Source organism: Panthera onca, chromosome X (genome assembly GCF_046562875.1).
Source record: "Panthera onca isolate mPanOnc1 chromosome X, mPanOnc1 haplotype 2, whole genome shotgun sequence".
Lineage (NCBI taxonomy): Eukaryota > Metazoa > Chordata > Mammalia > Carnivora > Felidae > Panthera > Panthera onca.
Genome location: NC_138357.1, coordinates 60,844,840 through 60,868,979, shown reverse-complemented (window position 1 = coordinate 60,868,979; position 24,140 = coordinate 60,844,840).

Here is a 24,140-nt window from a genome sequence, read left to right as displayed (position 1 = left end):
TTTATGACGAAGAGATAATGTAGTGTCCAGGGTCTGGAAATTCATGGAGTGTCTCTGGTGTGTGCTGCATGCACCGTGCTGATGAGTTTTGGCTTATCTATCATTAAAGCCAGTAATCTGCAGAGATTTTCCTTGCCTACAGTAGACAGTGTTTGGACCTTGTCCAGAGTGTGGCAAGTTTTAACTAGTTGTGCTCTTGTCTGTTTGTTAAATGAGTTCATTCTACTGGCTTGCAGAATCCTCTGGTCAGTAGATGTGGTGTGTGTAGTTGTTTCCACTGTTCATCTGGTGAAGGGGCCTGTGTGCTGGGCCTTAGGAGCACTTGCCACAGAAAAGCACTTTCAGCTGAGTGCAGTGGGGCAGGATTTAGTGTAAGCAGGTTAGGCAGCTGGTGTTGGCACTGTGCTGTTCACTGAAGTTGGCCTATGCTGGAGGGCTGGGGACAGAAATGGTGCCAGCCAGGCTCCTTTGTCCCTTGAAAGGGGTCTCAATGCTTCCTCCTTTCAAGCAAGCACTCCCAGAAGAATGAATAATTTCCCCTCATGTGTCCCAGATGTTTTTCAGATCACTGTTTTCACACTGTCTGTCTCTGGGTTGCTTGCCTGCTCAGAGCAGCCCAGTGCATTTTGGGCTCTATCCTAACCAAGACATTTTGACTTTTAAAACTCCAAAATTTAGATACTTGGTGTGGTAGTGACCTGGGCTGGTTCTTTTTGTGAGGGTCTTATCACACTGGGACTGTTGCAGGTTTGACGGAGAAGGGCCGTTCTGTCAGAAAGCAGGGGAATGGGATTTGGAACAAAGAAGGCTAAACAGCCAGTGTTGAGGTTAGCTGCCTTCAAGCAGGTGTGTCTATACTTATGTTGAAGCACAGGAGAGTGAAATGGTGCCCACTGGCTCTTTTGTCTCCAGAGAGCCAATGCCACCTCTCACAAATGCCCTCTAAGAAGAGAGGACAGTTCCTCCCCATGAGCTTTAGGGGATTCTCACATGACACCTTCTGCCTGGGGCTATTTGCCTACCTTCTCTCTAGGATTAGGGCAGCACTCTCAGGTCTCTATCCCAACCAAGCCCATCAACCTTTAAAATTACAGTCTGTGAGAAGCCTGGGTGGCTCAGTCAGTTAAGTGTCTGACTTCAGCTCAGGTCATGATCTCACGGCTTGTGAGTTCAAGACCTACATTGGACTCTGTGCTGACAGCTCAGAGCCTGGAGCCTGCTTTAGATTTTGTGTCTACCTCTCTATCCCTTCCCCACTCGCACTCTGTCTCTCTCCCCCTCTCTCTCAAAAATAAATAAAGGAAAAACAACTCCTGTCTTTGAGCCACACTGGTTTCAGAAACTCATGAAAATCAACCCCTCTCATTTTCCCAGCCCATGGTTTTGGGGAAGTGTTATTGTGCTTATCCCCATGCATTCAAGTCTATCTCACCTTTCTCCATGATCAGGGCTCTGTCCCCTCCACAGCACTTGTGATCCATTTCTCCCCCACACCATATCTTCACACTTCATACCTTCCTTGATATGGCCTCTTCTCTCCCTCTAGTTGTGCAGTTTGTTCTGTCAGTACTCAGGTAGATTTCTTGGGTATTCTAAATGATATGACAGTTATCTAATTGTATTCAAGGGATGAGACAAGTCTATGGGTCCTCCTGCTATGCCACCGTCTTAGCTCTCTTCAGTCCACAGACTTTAAATCAGGATGTTAATGAGCTGAATTATGCCTCACCAAATCCATATGTTCAAATTATAACACATAATACCTCAGAATATGAATGTATTTGAAAATAGAATCTTTAAAAGGGTAATTAAGTTAAAATGAGGTCTTTAGTGTGGGCTCTAACACATTATTGCTGGTGTCTTTATATTAGAGAAAATTAGAACATAGATGAATACAAAAGAAAGGCTATGTGAACACACAGGGAGATGAAGGTTATCTACAAGCTAAGAAGAGAGATTTCTTCTTCTTTCAGAAGAAATTAACACTGTAAATCCCTAGATCTCAGATTACCAGATTCCATAAGTAAGTCAATTTCTTTTTTTTTTTTTAAGAAAACTTTTTAAACTAAATTGTTGTTGTTTAAGCTACCCAATCTGTAGTACTTCATTATGGGAACCATAGCAATCTAATACACAGGAGCTACTTAATGTGACATTCTTGAAAATAAATAGCTGATAAAACATTTTTCAACTTCTCAAAGTATATCATTTCTTAATTTCTCTCAAATAAATTTATTCTATTTTTATAATTATTTTTCTATGTTACACTACTGTTAACTTCATAAGCACCTCAAATCCTTTTGAAATTAGGTAATATGTAAGTAAATGGGGAAAAATCTATCTAATAGCATTGTACAAATAGGTAATAATTAAATAACTGTAAGAAAGATTTTATATTTGTCAACATTGATCCCAGTAGGCCATTTTATAAAGAGTAAATATTTCATAAATAACATATTATAAAATAAGCAGTACAAGGAAAATTTTGTCCTAATAGTTTTTCTAAGTAGACAGAATGCATCATTGGACAAGGTAGCAAAGTCATTCAAATAAAAATCCTCTTTAGTTGGTACACTGTTGACCAGAAGCTTTGGCAGAGGTTTAGAAAAATAAATTAATTATTCTAGTCAGTAAATAAAAAATTATTGAGAAATGTTGTTTATAAATAATTTTAAATTCAATGTTTATTACTACTTTACAATTGCATAGCACTAGAGTTTATGTATATAGTATGTTGTTATAATAAATGATACTTCCAGAACCATATTAGAAAAAAAAATGTTGAGCAATTTCTTATAAAGGTAAATGTATACTGACCATATTGTTCCAACAATCTCTCTCTAGTTGTTTACCCAAAAGTTATGGCAATTTAAGCTCATTTAAAAACGTGTATGGTGATACTCACAGAAGCTTTGTTCATAATCACCAAAAATTCCCAAATATCTATCAACCAGTGAGCACATAACTCAATTGTTATATAGTCATACAGTGGAATATTACTTTATAATAACAAGGAAATATAAAAATTAGGACAATAAAAGCTAGGCTATAATGATAAAAAACATATCAAAGTCTGTATGAAGCTATAGATGGGGTGGGTTGTTGATTGAAAAATAGATGAAGAATAATTTGGAAATTTATATCATGATTGTGGAGATGGTTACACAACTAGTTTCGAAAACTTATGCAACTATACAATCAAAAATGTGACTTTCATGGTATCTAAACTGTATCTTAAAAGATCTGATTTAAAATAATTAGGTAGTTCTGTACAACAGTTACATTGTCCTCATTTCACATATTCAGGGGCTAAAAGTATAAGGACTTGTGTTTTCAGAAAAGATATAGTAAATCCTTCCAATTAAATATGGCTAACCCCCTTGAGTATTATGTATAAAATAAACATGCAAAAACTCTGAAAGATGAACAGAAGTGATGCAAACCAAGGATCTTGATATGTAATGAACAACACACCTGTAAGTTCCCTGGGTTTTTCTTTTCCCTCCCAAATTCCATACTTGGTGAAGGAGTATTAAAAAACTCAGAAAAACTAACAAGGGTAGAAAAAAATGTTCCAAGACACACGTGCCCTCTCTGCCCAAAGAAGTAAGAAAGGGTGACCTACCAAGCCAAAAATATTTTTGACAATACCAGTCTTAATTCAGGCAAATACCACAGAAATAAATGCTCTCCACATTCCTTATAACCAGTAAAGGCAGGAGAGGGAACTTGAATGTCTGCCCCCATTAAACTTTAACAAGGACATATTTTCCCCCTTAGTGTTAATGGAGGCCAAATGTATGAACCTCCATCTTTACCTAGTAGTAAGAAGGCACCCTTCCTTTTCTCTGCAATGTCAGCAGAGACCAGGTGAGGTGCCTGAACTTCCATTACCACTCTGTGGCAATAAAACATCCTTGCTCCTCTCTGTCAGTGGAAGATGAGTGGTGAGTCTAGACTTCTACCTTTGTCCAGGGGTCACCAAGGTTCTCTCCCATATCAAGTGTAAGTGGAAGCTGAGTGGAAAACCTGGACTTCTACCTACACTCAGCAATAATGAGACAGAATACTCTACTTTTCCCACATATGCACTGTGAGAATAGTCCCATTCAAATATACAATTTAAATACTGTACATAATCTCAGACTAATCACAATGTTCATGTTACAACTGAAAATATTTCACCATATTAATAACCAGAAAAATCTCAGCTTGAATGAGAAAAAAAAAAAAAAAAACAACACAGCAACCAACAGATGCCAACACCAAAAACGACAGAAATGTTGAAATTACCTGGAAAGAATTATAAAACAGCCATCATGAATTTGTTTCTACGGGCAATTATAAACATGCCTGAAAAAAAAATAAACTAGGAGAAACAGTTATGAGGCTAAGACTACAACGGCTATCTCTTGACTCACAACATTGCCACAAACGTGAAACATAAAATGAATTCTAAAACTAGTCACTTAATAAAATTTATTTGGTTTATTATTAAAACTGGTAGATTATTTTCAAAAAACCTTTTTGTATGCCCAAAGTTAAATTTGAAGTAAAAATATAACCCTGAAAATTGGTATATTTTTATACATTTACTTAAATGTATATTTTCTTTTTCTCTGCTAGTAGACAAGAAGTTGCTTGAGGGAAGAGAAAATCTCTCAAGCTAATATATATCTCTTATAGTGACTAAAATAGTACCAGAAAAATGAATTTTCTGTACATGTTTATTGAATATAAATAATATCTTATATTTTATAACAGATTAAGAGAGCATCTACCTCCTTCTTTGGGATGAATATTTGTTGTTTGTGTACCCTCAAAATTTATATTGAAATCCCAGTCTCTGATGTGATGGTATTTGGAGGTAGGGATTTTGGGAGAAAATTGGATTTTAATGAGGTCATAGAAGTGAAGCCACCATGATCGGATTGATGATGCTATAAGGGGATAAAGAGATGAAACTTTCCACTATGTGAAGATATAACAAGATGTCCATCTGGAAACCAAGAGGGGTCCTCACCAGACACCAAATCTTCCAGCACTTTGATCATGGATTTCCTAACCTCCGGAGCTGTGAGAAATAAATGTTTGTTGTAAAAACCACCCAATCTATTGTAAATTGTTATACAGCCTGAATTGACTAAGATACTACCCCATACCAAAAAAAGTCAAATCAGTAAAAATGTGTACAATTGGTTATTAATTAAAATTAGGGAAGCAATTGGTTGATTATTTGTTTCTATTCATTACGGCATAACATAGACACAATGTTAAAATATGCCCATCTAGCATAAGCAATTTTAGACTGCGTAATGACATAAATAAAACATGAGATATACGATCCTTTACAATGTGTATCAATCATCGCAAGTATTTTACAAATGGTAAATGAGATGAACCATTTATGTCAGAGCATCATATATTAACCATTCTGCATAGAGTCATAAACCATTAGAATCAAAACAGATTTTAAGATACAGTAGCCCAACTTTTCATTTCACAGATTAGAAAAGCCAAAGCCCAGAAAAGTGATGTGGTTCATCTATATCCCACAGTCTGTGGGAGGTGGCTAGAATAGAAGGAAGATCTCCAGGATCACACAACCTGGTTCTTTCCAATAATCTTGGAAGCTTTCCTTTGTAAACATTTTAATAGGTACTGATATGCATTTGGGAATAACATGCAGAGTTAGCATAACAAATAAAAGCCCAGGACCCAGATGTCTTCACTGCACAATTCTACCAAATGTTTAAAAAATGATTTAGTCAATCTTCTTCAAATTCTTAGAAAACCGTGAAGATAAGCAAACACTACCAAATGAATTCTATGAAGCAAGAATTACTCTGATAACAAAGCCAAACAAAAATACTACAGGAAAATAAAAGTGTAAACCAGTATATGTGATAACTATTGATGCAAAAATCCTCAAAATAATACACACAGAATTCAGCGGCACATAAAGAGTATTATATACAATGACCAAATAGGGTTTATTCCTGGAATACAAGAATGGTTTACCATATGAAAATCAATAAATATAATACATTAACAAAATGAAGGCAAATAAAGTACATGATTATCGTACTTGGCGAAAAAACATGAGACAAAATTAAACATACTTTCATGATAAAAACAGTTAACAATTTTGGAACTGAAGAAAACTTTTTTCTTTAATAAAAGTATTTTAACATTATAAAGTTTATAAATTAAGAGATCACAGCTAACATTATACTCAATGGTAAAAGATCATTGTTTTTCCTCTAAAATCAGGGAAAAGACAAGAATTTCCTCCTTGAGGATCTCTATTCAACACTGTACTGGAAGTTCTAGCCAAACCCATTACACACACACACACACACACACACACACACACACACATATGTGTGTGTATATATATATATGGCATAAAAATTGGAAAGGTAGAAGTAAGTTTATCTATGTTCAAAAAGGGTATAATCTTATATGTGCAAAAACCTAGGTAGTTCTTATGCACACACACACACACACACACACACACACACAAACTGTTATGAACAATCAAACAGAACACTTTAAAGATACAATATAAACACACAAATCAGTTACATTTCTATATAGTAGCAATGAAAAATCCAAAAAGGAAATTAGGACATATATTCCTTTTTTTAAGTTTTTGATTTACTTCTAATCAGTTAATATACAGTGCTAACTATTTTCAGGTATACAATATAGTGATCAAACAATTCCATATATCACCTCCTGCTCATAACAAGTGCATTCCGTAATCCCCATCACCTATTTACCCATCCTGCCACAACTATCCCCTCTGAGTCTGTTTCTTGGCTTGTTTCTCACTCTTTTTTACCCCTTTGTTCATTTGTTTCCTCTCTTAAATTCCACATATGAGTGAAATCACATGGTGTTTGTCTTTCTGTGACTAATTTATTTCGCTTAGCATTAATCTCTCTAGCTCCATCCTTGTCATTGAAAATGGCAACATTTCAGTCTTATGTGTGATTTTGTAATATTCCATTACACACACACACACACACACACACACACACACACAGATACATACCACATCTTCTTTATGCATTCATCAGTTAAGGGATATCTGGGCTGCTTTCATGATTTGGCTACTGTACATAATGCTGCTATAAACATGGGAGTGCATTTATCCCTTTGAATTAGTACTTTTTTATTCTTTGGGTAAATACCCCTAGTGCAACTGCAGGATCATGGAGTAGTTTCATTTTTAACTTTCTGAGGAAGCTCCATACTGTTTTCCACAGTGGCTGCACCAGGTTGCATTCCCACCAACAGTGCAGGAGTGTTCTCTTTTTTCCACATCCTTGCTAACACTTGTTTCTTGTGTTTTTGATTTTAGCCATTTTGACAAGTGTGAGGTGATATTTCATTGTACTTTTAATTTGTAATTCCCTGATGATGAGTGATGATGTACGTCTTTTCATGTGCGTGTTGGCTATTTCTATCTCTCTTTTGGAGAAATTATTAATGTCTTCTGCCCATTTTTTAATTGGATTATTTGTTTGGTAGGTGTTGAATTTTTAAAGTTCTTTATATATATTTGGATACTAACCCTTTATTGGATATGTCATATCTTCTCCCATTATATAGGTTGCCTTTTAGTTTTGTTGATCATTTACTTCACTGTGCAGAAGCATTATACATTGACATAGTCCCAATAGCTGATTTTTGCTTTTATTTCTCTTGCCTCTGGAGATGTATGTAGAAAAAAGTTCCTTCAGCCAAAGTCAAAGAGCTTACTGCTTATGATCTCTTCTGGGATTCTTATGGTTTCCAACCTCACATTTAGATCTTTCATCCATTTTGAATTTATGTTTGTGCATGGTATAAGAAAGTGGTCAGTTTATTTCATTTGCATGTTGCTGTCTAGTTTCTCCAATAAGATTTGTTGAAAAGAGTTACCTTTCCCCACTGAATATTTTTTCCTGCTTTCTCAATGATTGGTTGACCATACAGTTATGGATTCATTTCTGTGTTTTATATTCTGTTCTAATGATCTATGTGTCTATTTTTGTGCCAGTATCATATCGTTTTTAATTATTACAGCTTGGTAAGATACCTCAAAGTCTAGAATTGTGATATCTCCAGATTTGTTTTTTTTTGTTTTTCAAGACTGCTTTGGTTATTTGGGGTCTTTTGTGGTACCATACAAAATTTAGAATTGTTTTTTGTGGTTCTGTGAAGAATGCTGTTTGTAATTTTATAGGGATTGCAATAAATGTGTACGTTGTTCTGGGTAGTATAGACATTTTAAAAATATTTTTGTAGTATTACTCGACAATCAAAAAGAATGAAATCTTGCCATTTGCAACTATGTGGATGGAACTGGAGGGTATTATGCTAAGTGAAATTAGTCAGAGAAAGACAAAAATCATATGACTTCACTCATATGACTCATATGAGGACTTTAAGAGACAAAACAGATGAACATAAGGGAAGGGAAACAAAAATAATATAAAAACAGGGAGGGGACAAAACAGAAGAGACTCATAAATATGGAAAACAAACTGAGGGTTACTGGAGGGGTTGTGGGAGAAGGGATGGGCTAAATGGGTAGGGGGCACTAAGGAATCTACTCCTGAAAGCATTGCCACACTATATGCTAACTAATTTGGATATAAATTTAAAAAAAATAAAAAATAAAATTAAAAAAATGTTTTTTTCTTCCAATCCATATGCATGGAATGTCTTTCCATTACTTTTGTCATCTTTAATTGCTTTCATCAGTGTTTTACAGTTTTCAGAGTACAAGCCTTTCAAAAATTTGGTTAGTTTTATTCCTAAGTATCTTATTATTTTGGCTGCAGTTGTAAGTGGGATTGATTCCTTAATTTCTCTTTCTACTTCTACATTATTGTTGTAGAGAAATGCAACAGATTTCTGCACATTGATTTTGTACCCTGTGACTTTACTAAATTTGAGAATATGTTCTAGCAGTTTTTTGGTGGAATTATTTTTTTATAGAGTATCATGTCATTGGCAAATATTGAAAGATTTTCTTCATTCTTACCAATTTTGATGCCTTTTATTTATTTATGTTGTCTGATTGCCATGGCTAGAACTTCCAGTACTATGTTGAATAAAAGTGGTGAGAGTGGACATCCTTTTCTTGTACCTGAACTTAGCTGAAAAGCTTGTAGTTTTTCTCATTAATGATGATGCTGGCTGTAGGTGTTTCATAGATGGCTTTGCTATTTTGAGGTATGTTTCCTCTAAACCTTCTTTGTTGAGATTTTTTTTTTTATCCTGAATGGATGTTGTACTTTGTCAAGTGCTTTCTTTGGTGTCTATTGAAATGATCATATTCTTCTTATCCTCTCTCTTATGATGTGGTGCATCACCATGACTCATTTGTGAATATTGAAACACAAAACCCTGGGAAAAAATTCCACTTGACTGTGGGGAATGATTGCCTTAATGTATTATTGGATTCTATGGGCTAGTATTTTTTGAGGATTTTTCATCTATTTTCATCAGAGATATTGTCCTGTAGTTCTCTTTTTTTTAGTGGTGACATTATCTGGTTTTGGTATTGGGGTAATGCTGGCCTCATAAAATGAATTTGGAGTTTTCCTCACTTTTCTATTTTTTGAAATAGTTAACTCTTCTTTAAATGTTTAGTAGAATTCTTCTGTGAAACCATTTGGTCTCGGGCTTCTGTTGGGAGTTTTTGATTACTGATTCAGTTTCCTTGCTGGTTATCAGTCTGTTCAAGTTGTCTATTTATTACTGTTTTAATTTTTGTAGTTTATGAATTTCTAGAAATTTATCCATTGTTTCTAGGTTGTCCAATTTGTTGACATGCAGGTTTTCATGATGTTTCCTTATAATCGTATTTCTGTGGTGTCGGTTGTTATTTCTCCTCTCTCATTTGTGATTCTATTTATTGAAATGTTTTCTGTTTTTTTTCATGATAAATCTGTCTAGAATTTTATCAGTTTTATTGAATATTTCAAAGAACCAGTTCCTGGTTTCATTTACAGGTTCTCTCTCTCTCTTTCTCTCTCTCTTTCTCTCTCTCTCTCATTTCTCTATCTCCTGTTTCCCTTCTAATTTTATTATTTCCTTCATTCTACTGGTTTAGTTTTTTTTGTTGCTCTTTTCCTGAAACGTTTAGGTGTAAGGTTAGGTTGTTTATTTAAGATTTTTCTTGCTTCTTGAGGAAGGCTTGTATTGCTATGAATTTTCTGTGTAGAACTACTGTAAGCTGGAATCCAAAGCTTTTGGACCATTTTGGTTTTATATTCATTTGCTTCAGTGCACATTCTTTTTTCTTATTTTATTTCCTTGTTCACCTATTCTTTGTATAGCAGCATGTTATTTAACCTCCATTTATTTGCTGTCTTTCCATATTTTTTCTTGTAGTTGACTTCTTTCATAGTGATGTGGTCGGAAAAGATGCATGGTAGGGGCACCTGGGTGTCTCAGTAGGTTAAGGATGTGACTTCAGCTCAGGTCATGATCTTGCAGTTCATGAGTTCAAGCCCTGCTTCAGGCTCTGTGCTGATATCTCAGAGCCTGGAGCCTGTTTCAGATTCTGTGTCTCCCTCTCTCTGCCCCTCTCCTGCTCATGTTCTGTCTCTCCCTCTCTCTCAAAGATAAGCATTAAAAATTTAAAAAAAAGATGCATGGTATGACTTCAATCTTGTTAAATTTGTTGCGGTTTGCTTTGTGGGCTAATATGTGATCTATTCTGCAGAATGTTCCATGTATGCTTGAAAAGAATGTGTATTCTGATGTTTTAAGATGGAATGCTCTGAATATATTTGTTAAATTCATCTGTTCCTGTGCGTCATTCAAAACCAGTCTATCCTTATTGATTTTCTGTTTAGATTATCTCTCCATTGATGTAAGTGGGGTGTTAAATTCCCCTACTATTATTATATTATTATTTAGTTCATTTATATTTAAGTGTGTTATGTATTTGCATATCCCTATGTTGTGTTGTGTGCATATATATTTACAATTGTTATATTTTATTGTATATTTCCCTTTATTATTATATAATGTTACTCATTATCCCATGTAACAGTCTTTGTTTCAAAGTCGACCTTGTCTGAAATAAGTATTGCTACTTCAGCTTTCTTTTGACATCTATTCATGATAGATGTTTCTCCATTTCCTTTCAATCTGCAGGTATCTTTAGGTCTAAAATCAGTCTCTTGTATGCAGAATCTAGATGAGTGTTTTTAAAATCCATTCTGTCACCCAATATCTGTTGATTGGAGTATTTAGTCCATTTATATTCAAATTAAATATTGATATATATGTATTTATTGTCATTTTATTATTTGATTGTGTTTGTTTCTGAAGATTTTCTCTCATTTTTTATTTCTTCTATGGTTTACTCATTTTCTTTAATGATACATTTGGATTTATTTCTCTTTAGTCCTTGCATATTTATTATTGGCTTTCGATATATGGTTACCATTAGGTTTGTACATAACATCTTCTGCATATAGCAGTCTTTATTAAGTTGGGTTTTACATTTGAACCCATTCTTTTCTCTTTTTCTTCAGACATTTTAGGTATGTGTTGTCATATTTTACATCTTTTTATCTTATGAGTTCCTTGAATGATTTTTACAGAAATATACATTTTTAATGCTTTTGTGTTTCCTACCTTTATACTGTCACTTCAGGTGTCTCCTTTCCAAAGAGTTCCTTTTAACATTTCTTACAGGGCTAGTTTAGTGGTCATGAACTCCTTTAGTTTTTGTTTGTTTTGGAAATTCTTTATCTCTCCTTCTATCCTGAATAATAGTCTTGCTGGATACAGTATTCTTGGCTGCAAATTTTCCTCATTCAGAACTTTGAAAATATCATGCCACTTTATCTGACTTGCAAAGTTTCTGCTGAAAAAGCTTCTACTACCCTAATGCTTTTCCCTTGAACGTTGCTGTCTTCTTTTGTCTTGCTGTTTTAATTTTATATCACTATATACTGTCAATTTAATTATGATATGTCTTGGCATTGGTCTGCTTTTGTTGATTTTGATGGGAGTTCTCTGCACCTTCTTAATCTCGGTATTTGTTTCTTTTACCAGATTAAAGAAGTTTTCAGATATTATTTCTTCAAATAAATTTTCTGCCCCCTTTTCTCTCTCTTTATCTTCTGGGACTCCTATAATAAGATTGTTATTACATTTAATGGAGTCATTGATTTCCCTAAGTCTATTCTCATTTTGCATAATTCTTTTTTTTCTCTTTTTTTTCCATCTTGATTACTCTATATTCTAGTTTACTAATTCCTTCCTCCCATTTTTCCATCCTACCATTTATTCCAAAAAGCATGTTTCTTGTTTCATTTTTTTCTACCCTTTCCCTCTGCTATGTTATTACCTCTGCTATGTTATTATGTTATGTTATTATCTCTGTGTTAAGGGTCTCATTCATATTTTCCACTCTTTTATCAAGTCTAGTGAGTATCCTTATGATAATTGCTTTAAGTTCTCTATCTGGCATGTCACTTATATCCGTTTCACTTAGACCTCTGGCAATGGCCTTGTTCTTTACTTTCATTTGGGATACATTTCTCTGTCTTCTCATTCTAAAACTTGGTACCTATTTCTGTATGTTAGGAAAGTCAGCTACATCTCTTATTTTTTATGGTAATGGCCTTATGAAGAAGAGGTGCTGTGTGGTATCCCTTGTTTCCCAGGGCCTCATGCTTCCAGGAATGTCTCCAATGTGTCCTGCTTATGCTCTACTTTTTTGTCCTGGCCACCTTTCCTTCAGGCCAGTCATCTGTAGATGCTCTCTTTGCTTGTTGTGGGAAGTGTTTTGTCTCTGGCCTGACAGTAGCACATTTTAACTTGGTGTGTTGTGGTCTGCTTGTGAAATGAGACTTGTCACCATGGCTGCCTGAACCAAGGTTCTGCAAAACTCCCCCATTAGGAGATGCAGTGTGAGCAGGCATTTGAGCTGGTCTTCTGCAGGAGGGGCCTGCAGTGCTGGGAGTGTGGCAAGTGTAACAGGGATGGAAGCTTACACACGGATGAGGATGCTATGGTTTGGTATAAGCAAGTTAGGTAGGGAGTGTTGTCTGCACTAGTTCCCTCAGGCTGCCCTGTGTTTATGCTGAGGAATGGGGAAGGGAAATGGAATAGGGCAGTTTTTGTTCTCATAGCGGTTTCTCTGTGAACTGTTGTCTTTCTGAGATGTTCTCCACGGTAAGCAAATAACCTCCCCACTGTATGCCGTAGGCACTTTTCAGATAACTCTTTCCAGGCTATGTGTCTGTGGGTTGTTTTCTTGCCATATCAGCAAGAGCAGTGCAATGTCCACAGGGATCTATCCCAGCCAAGCACACTGACCTTTAAAACTCCACGATTTAAACACACTTGTTGCCAGGAATAACAAAATTCATCTCCAGTCACTTTCCAAGCCAGTTGCTATGGTGATTTGTTTTCCCTGTGCACTCCCCTGTGTGTTAGTCTGTCTCTTGCCCTTCTCTGTGACTTCAACTCCCTCCCCACCACAGAAGCCATGATTTATTTCTTTTTGAAACTGCATCTCTATACTTCCTATCTTCTTCCCTGTGACATCTTCTTTACCTTTAGTTGTGGAGTTTTTTCTGCCAATGTTCAGGTAAATTTATGGAGTATTTAGGATGTTTTAATAGGTATCTAGTTGTAATCACAGGAAGAGGTAAGCCTTGAGTCCTCTTATTATGTTGCCATCTTCCATGAAATAAATTCTATTATTAATAACATCAAAAATAAGAATAAATTTAACCAAGGAAAATAAATATTTGTACAATGAGTATTATAAAACTTGGCTGAGAGAATTTAAGATGACATCAGTAAATGAAACGATATTTAGTGTTCATGAATTGGAATGCTCAATATTGTTACGATACCACTACTAATCAAAGTGATCTATAAATGTGATGCAACTCCTATAAAAATTCCAATTTTTTAAATAGAAATAGAAAAGTTCATCCTAAATGTCATATGGAATCTCAAGAGACTCCAAACAACCTAATTAACTTTCTAAAGAACAAAATTAGGAATCGTGCACTTCCTCATTTGAAAACTTACAACAACCTACAGTAAAAACAAAACATTCAGTGCATTACTGGCATAAAAATAAAAATACAAACCAAAATAATAGGATACAGAGCACAGAAAGAAACCTTCACATATGTGGGCAAATTCTTTTTGACAATAGTTCCAGGAAAGTTCAATGAGGATAGACAGTCTTTTCAGTAAATGGTGTTGGGAAAACTGGATACCCCTATTCAAAAGAATAAATCTGTACCCTTACTTTAAGCCACATACAAATGTCAACTCATAATGAATTAAGACCTAACTGTAAAATCTAATCTTATAAACTTCTTAGAAAAAAAACACAGAAGCAAAATTCCATTACATTAGATTTGGCAGTGGTTTCTTGGATATGATAATAAAAGCATAAAAGTACAAGTAAATACATTGGAATACTTCAAATGTAAAAATTTTTGTACATCAAAGAAAATCATCAACAGAATGAAAGGCAACCAATGAAATGAGAAAAAGTACTTGGAAATTATGTATCTATTGATGGATTAATATCCAGAATACATAAATATTCCCACTCAATAACAACAACAAAAAAATAAACAACCTGATTAAAAACATGGGCAAAGAACTTAAATAATTATTTCTCAAAAAAGACATATAAATAACCAATAAGGACATGAAAAGATGATCAACTTCACCAATTATTAGAAAAAAGAAAATCAAGACTACAAAGATATACCTCTTCACATCCATTAGCATGGCTACTATTAAAACAAACAAGCAAACAAAAACAGAAAAAAACAAGTCATGGTGTGGTTGTAAAGAAATGAGAATTATTATACGCTATTGGCAGTAATGTAAAATGGTTAAGATTCTATGGGAAACAGTATGGAAATTACTACAAAAATTAAAAGTCAAATTACCATATGACCCATCAATTCCACTTCTGAAAACAAGATTGAGGAAATCTACCAAGTTCATTGCAACATTGTTCACAATATCTAATATGTAGAAACAACCCAAATGGTCGATGATAGATGAATGTTTTAAGAAATAAAAAAATATATAACAGAATATTATTTTGCCTTAAAAATGTAGGAAGTAAGAAGTCTTATCACATGCTAAAACATAAAAGATCTCTGAGAACATTATGCTAAATGAAATAAGCTGATCGCAAAAAAATATGTTGTATGACTCCACTTGTAGGAGTTATCTAAAGCAGTCAAACTCAGGAAAACAGATAATAAGATTATGGTTTCAGGGGCTGGTGGAAGTGGGGAATAGGGAGATGCTGTTCAACAGATATAGACTTTTGGTTTTACAAGAAAAAACTTTCTGGTGATCGGTTCCACAGCAAAGTAAATATAAATTAATACTACTGAAATGTACAGCTTAAAATACTTCAGATGATAAAAAAATTCACAAAGACCATAATTTTGCAACGTGACTTCACTGGAACAATAGATAGATCTTAGATAGATAGATGATAAATATAAATATATACATATGGGTGTGTATAGAAAGAACATTTTTTATATCTTTATATATTTAATTTTTAGTCTGTAAACATATAATAAATAATAATTTATTCAAAAATAATACTGTAACATTAATAATATGTATTTTTAAATGTGAGCATCAGATCTAAACTTTGAACTCACCAAATAATATACACAGATGGCAAATAAACATAGGAAAAGATGCTGGGTATCATTTATCATTAGGACATTTCAAATTAGAAGAGCAATGAATAAAGTAGTTGTGGTATACATATACAATGCAATATTAGCCACCTAAAAGAATGAAATATTGCCATTTGCAATGACATGGATGGAGCCAGAAGCTAAATAAGTCAGTCAGAGAAAGACAAATACAATATGATTTCACTCATCTGTGGGATTTAAGAAATGAAACAGATAAACAGGGGGAAAAAAAGAGGGTCAAACTATAGAGAACAAACTGAGGATTCTTGGAAGGGAGGTGGGTAGGAGTATGGGTTAAGTGGGTTATGGTATTAAGGAGGGCACTTGTGATGATCACTGGGTGTTGTATGTAAGTTATGAATCACTAAATTCTACTCCGAAACCTAATATTACACTATATGTTAGCTAACTGGAATTTAAATAAAAATTTGAAGCAAACAGACAAAAAATAACAGGAATGAGATCCCATTGCACACCTATTAGAATGACTAAATTCCCAAACATGACAACACCAAATATAATGAGGATGTGGAAAAGGAACTCTCATTGATGATGAGAATGCAAAATAGTATAGTCACTTTGGAAGAAACCTGGAAGTTCCTTATAAAGCTAAACATAGTCTTACAATACAATCTTGCAATCAAGCTTCTAGTTATTTATCCAAATGAAAACGTATGTCCATACAAAAACATACACATGAATATTTATGGAAATGTTATTCATAATTCATAGAATCAACCAAGAACATAGAATCAACCAAGATTTCCCTCATAGGTGAGTGGATAAAATATAATATAATAATACAATGGAATTTTATTCAGCAATAAAAAGAAACAACTATCAAGCCACAAAGAGACAGAGAAAAACTTAAAACCATATTGCTGAGTGAAAGAAACTAATGTAAAAAGCTCCATACTGTATGACTCCAACTACATGGCATTATGTAAAAGGCAAACCTATATAGAGAGTAAAATGTTCAGTGGTTCCGTGCTATTATAAAGTGGAGGAAAAGAGAGATGAATAATGGAATACAGAGATATTTAGGACAGTGAAACTATTCTGAACAATAACTGAAATGATGCATACATGACAGCATGCATATATCAAAACCTATAGAATTGTACAACACAAAGGGTGAACCTTATTGTAAATTATGGCTTTTAGTTAGTAATCATGTATCATATTGTAAAAAAAAATTGTCAATTGTAAAACATATACTACATTAATGTAAGACATTAATAACAGAGAAATTTGGGGGGGGAGATGTGAGGTATATGGAAACTCTATACTTACTGCTTGATTCTTCTCTAAATCTAAAACTGCTTTAAAAAATAAAGTGTAGGGGCGCCTGGGTGGCTCAGTCTGTGAAGTGTCTGACTTCGGCTCAGGTCATGATCTCACGGTTTGTGGTTTCGAGCCGTATGTCGGGCTCTTTGCTTATAGCTCAGACCCTGGAGCCTACTTTGGATTCTCTCTTTCTCTCTCTGTCTCTCTCTGTCTCTCTGCCCCTCCCCCACTCACACTCTGTCTCTCTCTCTCAAAAAATAAAATAAACATTAAAAAGGAAATAAAGTCTAGAGAAGGAATAAACCATAAGAGACTCTTAGCAATAGAGAAAAACAGGGTTGATAGAGGGAGGTGGGTGGGAGATGGGCTAGATGGGAGATGGGTATTAAGGAGAGCACTTGTTATAATGAGCACTAGTTGTAGTGTGTAAGTGATGAATCACTAAAATCACTAAATTCTACTCCTGAAACCAATATTTCACTGTATGTTAACAAAATCACATTTAAATTAGGAAGAAAGAAAGAAAGTAAGATGTTAGGAGCACCCGGCTGGCTGAGTAGTTGGAGCATGTGACTCTTGATCTTGGAGTTGTGAGTTCAGGCCCCACATTAGATGGAGAGATCACTTAAAAATAAAATCTTAAAAAAAGAAATAAAGTCTGTTAATTTATAAGAAAACAAACAAACAAACAAAAATGATGAAACTCTCTGTGTATGAAAAAGAGGACCACGCAATTGTTAACTTGAAAAAGGAAGATGCAAAAGAGTGTGTATAGTAATCTTCCATTTGTGTAAAAATGATATAATGAAGAAATAAATATTTTATAAGTTTTTACATAAAAAATAAAATATCTGGAATGATATACTCACAAGAGGTTAATAATACTTGTAATCTGTTATGTTGGGAGGAAATGTGGAGGGATAAGAATAGGAACAGTACTCAACAGAAAAAAAATGTTTTATTATCTATATTTAATATTTGAGCCACATAGATATATTTTCTTCTAAAATATTAAATAATTATTATTTTTTTAAATTTACAACTTGCAATACTCAAGACTTAATACATTAACATCTAAACTACATTCATATGTAAATTTGATATATTTTTCCACATGTGTATAAACTACTTTCTAGTGTTTTTTCCCAATATTCTGTATATTCTCATATATTTTTTAAATCACTATTTACTTTAGCAATGTTCTAAGCAATAGATTCATTTAATCATGGATTTAATATATTATGACTTCCCAATAACTTTAAAATGCACCAAATGCATTTTAAAAAATTTTCTATGTATGACCAAAATAAATCATCTCACAAACAAGTAACTATAGTCAAGCACATTACACTTTAGAAAACAAAAACTGTTTAAGAAAATTCCACTTGCTCTGCTTGGAAAGCAAATCTCGGGGGATGAGCTAATTAGCAAAATATCTGAAGAGTCTGAGACCACAGAGCAAGGCAGATTTCTAGAGACAAGAAAAAGTAGTTTCTTGCCTATTGTGGGATTTATTTATAAAGGTGTGAAATAGGTATTGAAAGTATGGTAACACAACACTTTTCTAGGACTCCTTAAGAACAACAAATTCCCTACATCAGGTAAATTGAAATTCAGAAAGAGCAAGTGTCCGTATCACCGGTCTTGAAGCATATTTTTGGAAAGTAGCACGACTAAATCCTCATCTGTGCAAAAAGACAAAAACTAAAACTTGATTTTCTCAAGTTTGTCCCATATTTTTCCCCTTCCAGGGTGTTTAAATATAAATATCAGACCTTGGTAAATACAGTAGGGCATGGTTTTCTTGCTGAAGGATAGGAAAAAGCAAGAGAGATTTCAACTATATCTGAGACAAATAGAAAGCAAAGATTGGCAGACATATTTATAACAAAACAAGCAGCAGGCAAGTATTCCAATGAAAGAAAAATTCAGAACATAAAATATTGTAACAACAGCAAACACATTGTCCAGAAAAGGAAGCAAACAACTAGTCATGTCAGAGACCTACAATTCAGATTTTACTGTTATGAAGACAATATATCATCAGAGTGTAGAAAAAGCCCCACCACTATACAATTTATTGGGCAATAACTAAATTTTCCAGAGATTGCCAAAGTGACAAACCCACAGTGGAGGAAATGCAGAGTCGCATCATGGTTAATAGCTGGAATATGGAGTTACAAAGACCTATGTTCAAGTTGCACATTTCAATTTTTGAGCTGTATGACCTAGTGCAAATTATTTGAACTCTAATTCTCAACTTTTTATTCTTTAATATTGAAATAATATAATAATCTAGTATAGTTTATAGCAGGAATTATATGAGGTAATACACACAAAACATTTAGGAAAGTAGCCAGAACAAACTAAGTGCATTGTAAATATAGATAATTTTTTTGTCATTTTTATTTGGAGCACAGTATTTTTTCCAGTATCAAACATGACTTTACAGTACAAGCAGAAAAAAAGGAATAAAAAAAGTAATATTGCTGATTTAGGAAAAACTAAAATATCACTTTTTGATCAATTGGTTAAAACTACTCAAATTACCCTACCAGAAATTACCCCCCCAGAGTTAAGGTTAAATTCTGTCTTAAAGAATGTGGGGGTGAAGGTTACACATAAATTCCCTTCCAGTTTTTTTTTTATATTCCTACTGTTTTAGTTGCATGTATAAACAGATTATTTTGTTTCTGGAAGAATAATATGTGAGCAAAATAAATTTCTGATTGCATATACATAATGCAAAACAATTACTTCAAGGTGAAAAGGAGTAGAGGAGAGTCAAACAACTTCTTTAATATCATATGCTATATAGAGCTGTTTTGATACAATAAGCTCAATAAATTTATAGCTATGCCAAAGCAGTTCCTCACTAAACAGTGCAACAATATTTGGTATCATTTCTTAATGGTGTCTATATCTAAAGCAATGCTTGCTAGTGCCATGTATATATGAGAAAAAATAACATCAAAACACACAAAAATTACCTGGGAAAAAAGTTAACTTCTCTCCCCTACAAGTATTCCACTTAGTAATTTTGCAGATGGCAAATATAAAACTAATTTCAGCCAAGAAATCAAATAGAATTTAGCAAGCTAAATTAAAAAAAAAGTTTATAGTATGGGTAGCAGATATTAATATGCATTCATCAAAAATTGTTTCTGTTTTGTTTGTTTGTAAGCAAATAGACTACATTTCTTAAATCCCTCTTGGAAGTGGCCATTTATCACATTTTTATTCAGTGCAATGTTGGAAGAAAAATAAAGCACACCATTTCCAAACCTGACCCATAAAAAATTCATGCACAGATTCTCATAAACTAAACTTGAAACTAGCATTCAATCAAGCAATTGCATTCATGTCCATTTACCCCAGGAAAATTAAAATTTATGTTCACACCAAACCTGTACATGAGTATTCATTGCTATTTTATTTGTTGTAGCCTAAATCTGGAAACAATCTGTATATATTTTTAACAGGCAAGTGGTTAAAAAAAAAACAAACTGCCATGCATCCATATCATGGTATACTACTCAGCAATAAAAAAGGAATAAACTGGGGTACCTGGGTGGCTCAGTTGGTTAAGTGTCTGAATTTGGCCCAGGTCATGATCTTATGGTTCATGAGTTCAAGCCCAGAATCAGGCCTTGTGCTGAAAGCTCAAAGCCTGGAGTCTGCTTCTGATTCTGTGTCTCCTTCTCTCTCTCAAAAATAAACATCAAAAAATTTAAAATAATAAAAAAAGGAATGAACTATCAATATAAACTTTGGATGGATCAGGGGCACCTGGGTGGCTCAGTCAGTTAAGTGACTAACTTCAGCTCCAGGTCATGATCTCACAGTTTGTGGGTTTGTGGGCTATCTGCTGACAGCTCAGAGCCTGGAGCCTGTTTTGGATCTGTGTCCCCCTCTTTCTCTGCCCCTCCCCGACTTGTGCTCTGTCCCTCTCTGTCTCTCAAAAATAAATAAACGTTAAAAAATTTAAAAAATACATATTATACAAACTTGGATGGATCTTCATGCTAATCTCAAAAAGTCACATAAATCATGATTTTGATTAAATAACATTTTTGAAATGACAACATTTTAGAGATAGAGAACAGATGAATAATTATCTAGGATTAAGGATGGAGAATGGGGAGGAATGTGGATATGACAATAAAGGAGAAGAATGAGGAATTTTTGTGGTTAATAATTGTTCTGTATCTTGATTGGGGTGACATTTGAATGGCAATATGAATCCGTATGTGTAATAAAATGACAAAAACTCCGCATACACAATGATAATTTAATGGCTTTTAAATTATAATGATGTGAGATGTACCCATTAGGGGAAACTAAGGGAGGGTTATATGGAATATTTATGTATTACTTTGCAACTTGTATTGAATTTAGAACTTTGTAAATAAAAAGTGAAAAAAGCCATTTATGCACAATCTTCTTCCCTTTTCCTCATCTACTGTGTGAAGTCTCAAAACAACGTATTTAAAATGGCTCAGCCACAAAATGTAAAGAGCTTATGTCCTTCCACTTTCTAACACCATACAGAAAAATAAATTCAAAATGGATGAAAGACTTAAATGAAAGGAAATGATCAAAATCCTAGAGGAAAAAACAGGTAGCAACCTGTAACTTTGGCCACAGCAAATTCTTACTAGACATGTCTGTGGAGGCAAGGAAAACAGAAGCAAAAATGAATTACGGGGACCTCATCAAGATAAAAAAGCTACTGCACAGTGAAATAAATAATCAAGAAAACTAAAAGGCAACTGGGAGAGGATATTCGCAAATGACATATCGTATAAAGGGTTAGCATCCCAAATCTATAAAGAACTTCTCAGTCTCAACACCCAAAAATCAAATGATCCAGTGAAAAAGTGGGCAGGGAACACGAGTAGACACTTTTCCAAAAAACACATCCAGGTGGCTAACAAACACATGAAAAGATGCTCAACATCATTCATCATCAGGAAAATAGAAATCAAAACCACAAAGAGGTACTGCCTCATGCCTATCAGAATGGCTAAAATTAACAACTCAGGAAACAACAGATGTTGGCGAGTATGTGGAGAAAGGGCAGCACGTTTTCACTGCTGGTGAGTATGAAAGCTGGTGCAACCACTCTGGAAAACAGTATGGAGGTTCCTCAAAAAATTAAAAATAGAGTTACCCTATACCCAACATTTGCACTGCTAGGCATTTATCCAAAGGATAGAAAATGCTGATTTACAGGAACACATGCATCCCAATGTTTACAACAGCACTATCAGCAATAGCCAAATTATGTAAAAAACACAAATGTCCATTGACTGATGAATGGATAAAAAGTGGTATATATATATATATATATATATATATATATATATATATGAATATTACTTGGTGTTCACAAAGAATGAAATCTTGCTATTTTTAACAATGTGGATGGAACTAGAGTGTATTATGCCAAGCAAAATAAGTCAGTCAGAGAAAGACAAATATCATATGATTTCACTTGTATGTGGAATTTAAGAAACAAAACAGATGAACTTACGGAAAGGTAAGAAAAAATTAAAAAAGATCAAAACAGAGAAGGAAGCAAACCATAAGAGACTCTTAAATACAGAGAACACACTGAGGGTTGTTGGAGGGGAGCTGTGTAGTAAGGACATGTGCTAAATGGGTGACGGGCATTATAATAGGAGAGCACTTGTTGGGATGAGTACTGGGTGTTATGTGTAAGTGATGAATCACAGAATTCCACTTCTGAAACCAGTACTGCAATACACGTGAATTATAATTTAAGTTAATAAAAAGAGCTCATGTCCTTGAATCACAATGTTCATGGTTTGCCTCCCAATATCACTTGTTTGTGAAGGGAAAGCAAATTTCTACTGTGCTTTGTCCATAGTTTATCTTTAATGAAATGTAATGATAATTTCTACAATACTCTACAAAATACTATAAATTTGAAATACTTCTAATGCATATTTTCTAGATTATCTTTACATATAATTTTGATAATCAAAAATATGAGAAAAATGTCACCAAAATGGTGACATAAGAAACCCCAGTCTCCATCTCTCTACAAAGACCAACAAATAGCTATTGCAAAACAAACAAACAAACAAAACAAAACAAAACAAAACAAAAAAAACAGCTCTGAGAGAGTTCTGGAGTCTATTCTAAAACTTTAGCAACATGCTGGGGAAAAAAAACATGAAAATAACCATGCAAGAAGGGAGGGTGAACCATTTCATTTTGTCTGAATCATCCCATTATCCAAAACAACACTACTCATCATTAAGAGGTAAGTCCCTAGCTAGGAAGAGATCTCCTCACCAGGAAAGAAAGAGCAGGATGAGTGACCAGCTTTCACAGCCTTTCAGGTTACCAAATGAAGATATCACATCAGCTTTACTCCACCAAACCTGCAAAGTTGAGAAATATACAGATGGATAGGGACAAAAGAGAAATGTAGGGGTTGCCAATAACTGACATGTAGCCAGAACAATCACTGTTCAAAGTGGCCTACTCTGCAGTCACAGTTGGATGATTTCAGCATTGAAGAACTAATGGCCAATACAGACACCACCGATATCCTACAGATTTCACCAGCTTTCAACCCAAAGATATTTGAGTGCTGATGCCAGCTGCTTGTGTGCTTCCTCAGAGCCTGCCACCCCCACCTCTTCTAGAGACTAAAAATTATCGTAGCATCCAGCCAATGACTTTGTAGTAGAGCTGAGTCAAGATACCAGCCTAGACTCTGATGGCTAGCCCCCAATATTAAGCATGCACACAAGACTAGTCCCAACAGCTGTTAATTTGCATACCACTTGGTTGATATCTATCAAAGTCTTCCACGACAGTGCACAAGCCCAGGGGGAAACTGTGCAGCCATAGGAGAACATGTCAACAACTAGGGCCCCTACAGCTGCCAGCGAGCCTGTAGTTGGCCTCAGTTCATGCTGCATGCACTGGCCCCCACCACTACATGTGTGTCTGAAAACGGTACCTGCCATTACACAGGCACCTGCAGCTGGTCCCCACAAAGGATGTGTGCACACACCGGCTTCAGCCACCTCCACTACCTGACCTGATTCCTAGCCAATAAAACTGGGGGTGAAACAGGCC